The 6,091-nt window shown below is 48.2% G+C and overlaps 1 protein-coding gene across 4 annotated transcripts in view; it reads left to right on the top strand.

Moving 5' to 3' along the window:
• Nucleotides 1–3,044: 3,044 nt before the first annotated feature.
• The window catches only part of LOC141265411 (poly(rC)-binding protein 3-like), a 1,492,220-nt gene continuing 1,489,173 nt past the window's right edge, over nt 3,045–6,091 (top strand). For 2 of the 4 annotated variants that reach the window (XM_073678467.1, XM_073678466.1), the window contains exon 1: nt 3,045–3,499. The gene's annotated coding sequence lies outside the window, so the exon portion shown is untranslated. The remainder of the gene's footprint in view (nt 3,500–6,091) is intronic. The other 2 variants (XM_073678474.1, XM_073678473.1) reach the window with 1 other exon arrangement.

Genomic DNA, 6,091 nt, shown 5'->3' with positions numbered 1-6,091 from the left:
AACACCATCCCAACTGTGAACCATGGGGGTGGCAGCATCATGTTGTCGGGTTGTTTTGCTGCAGGAGGGATTGGTGCACTTCACAAAATAGATGGCATCATGAGAAAAGAAGATTATGTGGCAATACTGAAGCAACATTTCAAGACATCAGCCAGGAAGTTAAAGCTTGGGTGGAAATGGGTCTTCCAAATGGACAATGACCCGAAGCATACTGCCAAAATGGTAACAAAGTGGCATAAGGATAACAAAGTCAATGTTTTGGAGTGGCCATCACAAAACCCTGATCTCAATCCTATTGAAAATGTATGTGCAAAGCTGAAAAGGCAGGTGCGATCAAGGTGACCTACAAACCTAGTTCAGTTACACCAGTTTTGTCAGGAGGAATGGGCCCGAATTCCGACCAACAATTGTGAGAAGCTTGTGGAAAGATATCCCAAACGTTTGACCCAAGTCATTCAGTTTAAGGACAATGGTACCAAATACAAATGAAATGTAGGTAAAGTTTTGACTTTGCAGTAAATAATAAAAATGCCTTTAAAATATTCTCCCTCTCTCTCATAATTCTGGCATTTGGTAAATATTAAAAAATTAATGTAATCCTAATTGACCTAAAACGGGAAAGGTTTATTCTGATTTCACGTCAGATATTGAGAAAAACATGCATATGTGTCTTTTTATATAGTGTATGTAAACTTCTGGTTTCAACTGTATATATATAAGGATGGGGGGTCTAAATCTGGCACGGGGGCCCATCAGACTCTAGTTACGGGACTGGTTGCAGCTGCACCCATATACTGTCAGGAGAAGTCTGGCGAGAAGTGGTCTTTATGGAAGAACTCAGGCCAAAAAGCCACACCTTTGATCTATAGAAAGAGGACAAGTAACTCAACTATGCACAAATCAAAGGAACTGGGTTGCAGAAAAATGGCAGCAAGTGCTCTGGTCTGATGTAACAAAATGTGAAATATCTATCTGTAACAGAAGACAGTTTGTTTTCCTAAGGGCTGGAGAGTGGAAAAATAAATATTATACTCTTAAATAATTATTAGAATAAGTGTCTGGAGGAAACAGTGAAGCAAGGGGAAGGTTCCTTGCAAGTTTTGGGCTGCAATTAAGCAAATAGAGTCAAGGATTGTCAGGAATTAATGGTATCATCAATCTTGAGAAATACAGGCACACGTTTTTGTGTCAAATTCTTCAAACACCATGAATCTGACAAAATGTGTCCTTTAATCAGTAAATTTTATTTATCCTAAAATGGTGTTATTAAAAAACACAACTCATCTGACAAATATAATCCCCTCTATAATTATAAGCAGAAAGTTACAGATTTTTAAAAAATCAGCATTTTTGGGGTTAAAATAGTTTGCATCTGAAGAGGTTAAAGAAAAATTAAATAAAAGAAAATTCTTTGCTTTTAGCCTTCTTGTGTGAAAAGGATTTCAGTGTAGATGTCATTAGTTACAATGTAACAGCTGGAGACTATCACAGTGGGCACAACACACTGATAGAATGATGTGAGTGATGCCACATACAGCACATCACCCATCAATGTGCAATCACATCATCAACTACATTATCACAGGATCAATACAGCTCGGTGCTTGTAGACTCTCATCATGGGAATGTGATGATGAGAGTGATGGTGGCAGTGCTATGTGTGAGCCTGTGATGATGGGAGTGATAGTGGTAGTGCTATGTATGATGTGAGCCTGTGATGATGGGAGTGATAGTGCCAGTGCTATGGAGGATGTGAGCCTGTGATGATGGGAGTAATAGTGCCAGTGCTATGTAAAATGTGATCCTGTGATGATGGGAGTGATAGTGGCAGTGCTATGTAAAATGTGATCCTGTGATGATGGGAGTGATAGGTGCAGTGCTTTATAGGATGTGAGCCTGTGATGATGGGAGTAATAGTGGCAGTGCTATGTAGGATGTGATCCTGAGATGATAGGAGTGATGGTGGCAGTGCTATGTAGGATGTGATCCTGTGATGATGGGAGTAATAGTGCCAGTGCTATGTAGGATGTGATCCTGAGATGATAGGAGTGATGGTGGCAGTGCTATGTAGGATGTAATCCTGTGATGATGGGAGTGATAGTGGCAGTGCTATGTAGGATGTGAGCCTGTGATGATGGGAGTGATAGTGGTAGTGCTATGTAGGATGTGAGCCTGTGATGATGGGAGTGATAGTGGCAGTGCTATATAGGATGTGAGCCTTGAGATGATGGGAGTGATGGTGGCAGTGCTATGTAGAATGTGATCCTGTGAAGATGGGAGTGATAGTGGCAGTGCTATGTAGGTTATGATTCTGTGATGATGGGAGTGATAGTGGCAGTGCTATGTAGGATGTGAGCCTGTGATGATGGGAGTGATAGTGGTAGTGCTATGTAGGATGTGAGCCTGTGATGATGGGAGTGATAGTGGTAGTGCTACGTAGGATGTGATCCTGTGATGATGGGAGTGATAGTGGTAGTGCTACGTAGGATGTGAGCCTGTGATGATGGGAGTGATAGTGGTAGTGCTACGTAGGATGTGATCCTGTGATGATGGGAGTGATAGTGGTAGTGCTATGTAGGATGTGAGCCTGTGATGATGGGAGTGATAGTGGTAGCGCTACGTAGGATGTGATCCTGTGATGATGGGAGTGATAGTGGTAGTGCTACGTAGGATGTGAGCCTGTGATGATGGGAGTGATAGTGGTAGTGCTACGTAGGATGTGATCCTGTGATGATGGGAGTGATGGTGGCAGTGCTATGAAGGATATGATTCTGTCATGCTAGGAGTGATAGTGGCAGTGCTATGTAGGTTATGATTCTGTGATGATGGGAGTGATGGTGGCAGTGCTATGAAGGATATGATTCTGTCATGCTAGGAGTGATAGTGGTAGTGCTATGTAGGTTATGATTCTGTGATGATGGGAGTGATAGTGGCAGTGCTATGTAGAGCCTGAGTGTTGATTGCCTGCTGCTGCTGGGATGGAGCTACCTGGATGGGCAGCTAGAGGGGGCGGGGAGGTGCCGCCCCTCTCAGCCTGTGCCTCCTCCTTGTGCTGTACGTGCCTGTGTGCACTGAGCTGCAGATCACCAGGGGACCGGAGAGCTCTGCTGCCGCTGCTGCTGCACGGAGGACGGGCTGCACAGAGCCGGAATGCGCTCACTGAGCATCTGCTGGTGGATGTGATCGGAGGAGATCGGCATTGGATCAGATCCTGGATCTATAGATCTCACTCTCTCCACTGTGATTACCGGGGGACACCGGATCGCACTTGTTGCCACTGTTTTCTTCATGTGAACGAGCCTGAGCTATTTTCCACTTTGAATTGGGATTATTCTTCCTGACAGACTTCTGCCTCCCTCCCCACCTGAAGTAGAACTCTACCCTCCTCCTCCTCCTTCATCTCTACTCTTCTTCCCTCCTTGTGTCTTGTGTGTTTAATAACTAAACATCAGCACCAGCCCTTCCTTGCTCCTCTGTGACCCCAGCACCCCTTGTCCAGGTGAGTTGTGTCTTTTCTGCACTTTCTCCTCCGCTTCTTGTGTTCCGGGAATGCATGGGTTACACTGTCCTGAGTGTCCTCCCATGGTGTGTGGTCATGGGAGCCTATAATGGGGTGAGCCAGGAATCTGTGCCCGCAGCTGCCTCTAGACGTGGATTCTGGAAGTTTTAGGTGTGGTCATCTGGAACTCTGCTTACTGTGCTGAGGAGATTGGGGTTGTGCTGCCCCTGCCCAGGGGATGAGAGCATGGGTGCCAGGAGGTGAGAGCATGGGTGTCCAAGGGACTGAGAGCATGGGTGCCCAGGAGATGAGAGCATGGGTGCCAGGAGGTGAGAGCATGGGTGTCCAAGGGGCTGAGAACATGGGTGTCCAAGGGGCTGAGAGAATGGGTGCCCAGGAGATGAGAGCATGGGTGCCAGGAGGCGAGAGCATGGGTGTCAAAGGGGCTGAGAGCATGGGTGCCCAGGAGATGAGAGCATGGGTGCCAGGAGGTGAGAGCATGGGTGCCAGGGGGTGAGAGCATGGGTGCCAGGGGCTGAGAGCATGGGTGCCCAGGAGGTGAGAGCATGGGTGTCCAAGGGGCTGAGAGCATGGGTGCCCTGAGGATGAGAGCATGGGTGCCAGGAGGTGAGAGCATGGGTGCCAGGGGGTGAGAGCATGGGTGCCAGGGGGTGAGAGCATGGGTGCCAGGGGGTGAGTGCATGGGTGCCAGGAGGTGAGAGCATGGGTGCCAGGGGGTGAGAGCATGCGTGCACCAGGGGTGAGAGCATGGGTGCCCCAGTGGGTGAGAGCATGAATGCCCAAGGGGCTGAGAGCATGGGTGCCCAAGGGGCTGAGAACATGGGTGCCCAGGAGATGAGAGCATAGGTGCCCAGAAGGTGAGAGCATGGGTGCCAGGGGTGAGAGCATGGGTGCCCAGGAGGTGAGAGCATGGGTGCAAGGGGGTGAGAGCATGGGTGTCCCAAGGGGTGAGAGCATGGATGTCCCAGGGGCTGAAAGCATGGGTGCCCGAGGGGGTGAGAGCATGGGTGCCCCAGGGGGTGAGAGCATGGGTGCCCCAGGGGGTGAGAGCATGGATGTCCAGGAGGTGAGAGCATGGGTGCCCAGGGGGTGAGAGCATGGGTGCCCAGGGGGTGAGAGCATGGGTGCCCCAGGGGGTGAGAGCATGGATGTCCGGAGGTGAGAGCATGGGTGCCCAGGGGGTGGCAGCAGGGGTGTGGGGTGTTGGTGCATTGCTATACCAAAGGCACATGTGACTGTTATGGAGGTGAAGTGCCAGAAATGCAGATAGAAATAGATGAGGCCTTGGGAGAAAATGATGAGGCTGGGGTGGGACACCAAGTTCTTCTGTTCTGGAGGAGCCCTGGGCAGCCAAGGGTCTCTACATTGCCTTCTGATATGTTGTAGATAGGAGATAAGAGGAGGTGGCCATTGAGTAAGGGGCCATACAGAAGGCTCAGCATGCCTCTGCCCACAGGAGGACACACAGAACACTTGCTACAGAATGTCTCCAACCTTAAGAGACAGAATGTCTCCAACCTTCAGAGACACCATAGACAGAAGTGTCCTCCAACCTGCAGGCTGTACATCTGATCCATGATGGTTCATGCCCAGGTCAATTATCAAAGGAGTAATGCTGAGGTAGATGTATGTGGAGGAGGCTGGCTTGGATGCTATACATTACTCAGCATAGACAATTAGCACCATGGGAAGCTTCTCATTACTGTACTGTAATTATAGTTAGGACATATGCTCTGGAGATATTTGCCTCAATGTTATATATAGAAATGGAATGCAAGTTCTGATTTCTCACAGTTCAAAGTCATCAATACTAAGCTGGGATGGGATTACTCCTTGTAAGGTGAATTACCCAGCATGTACAGCCTACAGAAGATGGTCACACCATGGGGCTTCATTCAGGAGAGGAGCACCTATTTATGGTGGGGACACGTACCCTGCTATGTAGCTATTAGGGCACTACGGCATAAATAGACCTGGATAAGCAGCGGTTAATAATTCTAAAATGATGGGTCTTATTTCCTTAATACGTAATAACTAATACTAAGTTCTGTGCTGCGGACACATGCGAATGTGGTGGAACATATAAATGGCCGGTGTGCACAGTGAATGATGCTGCATGGAGGAGCAGAGTAACCCCCGGTTCCTCCAGGAGACATTATCAGGCTGATGTTCTGTATCAGATATTTCTCCAGCACAGGCTCGGCGTTACATAATGGCACTCTCTGATCTCTCGTAATCACATCAATAAACTCATTTCACATCATGGGGAAGGGTTGAAGTTTGCAAACAGTGGCCTAGATTCTGGAGAGTGACAGCTGAGGGAAGCAGTGCCTGCAGCTGGAGGATGATCAGACCCCTCCTCATCTGGCACAGCCCCCATGGTATGGCTCTACCTCAATCTTTTATAGTGCATTGATCTGATGGATTCTACTGAAGTCACTTCTCTTCTGATTTCTAACGTTTGATTAATTCGGGTAAAGTCAGTCACTGTACATAGAAGCGTGGCCAGGCAATGTCCTCAGGATCCACAGACGTCCTCCGAAAAGTGCTTAGACATAAGAGGAACAGCAT

This window comes from Phyllobates terribilis, unplaced genomic scaffold (genome assembly GCF_046119375.1).
Source record: "Phyllobates terribilis strain yellow unplaced genomic scaffold, ASM4611937v1 Scaffold_4__5_contigs__length_816908805, whole genome shotgun sequence".
NCBI lineage: Eukaryota > Metazoa > Chordata > Amphibia > Anura > Dendrobatidae > Phyllobates > Phyllobates terribilis.
The sequence above is the reverse complement of the archived record's forward strand: the minus strand, read 5'-3'. Positions and strand labels throughout refer to the sequence as shown.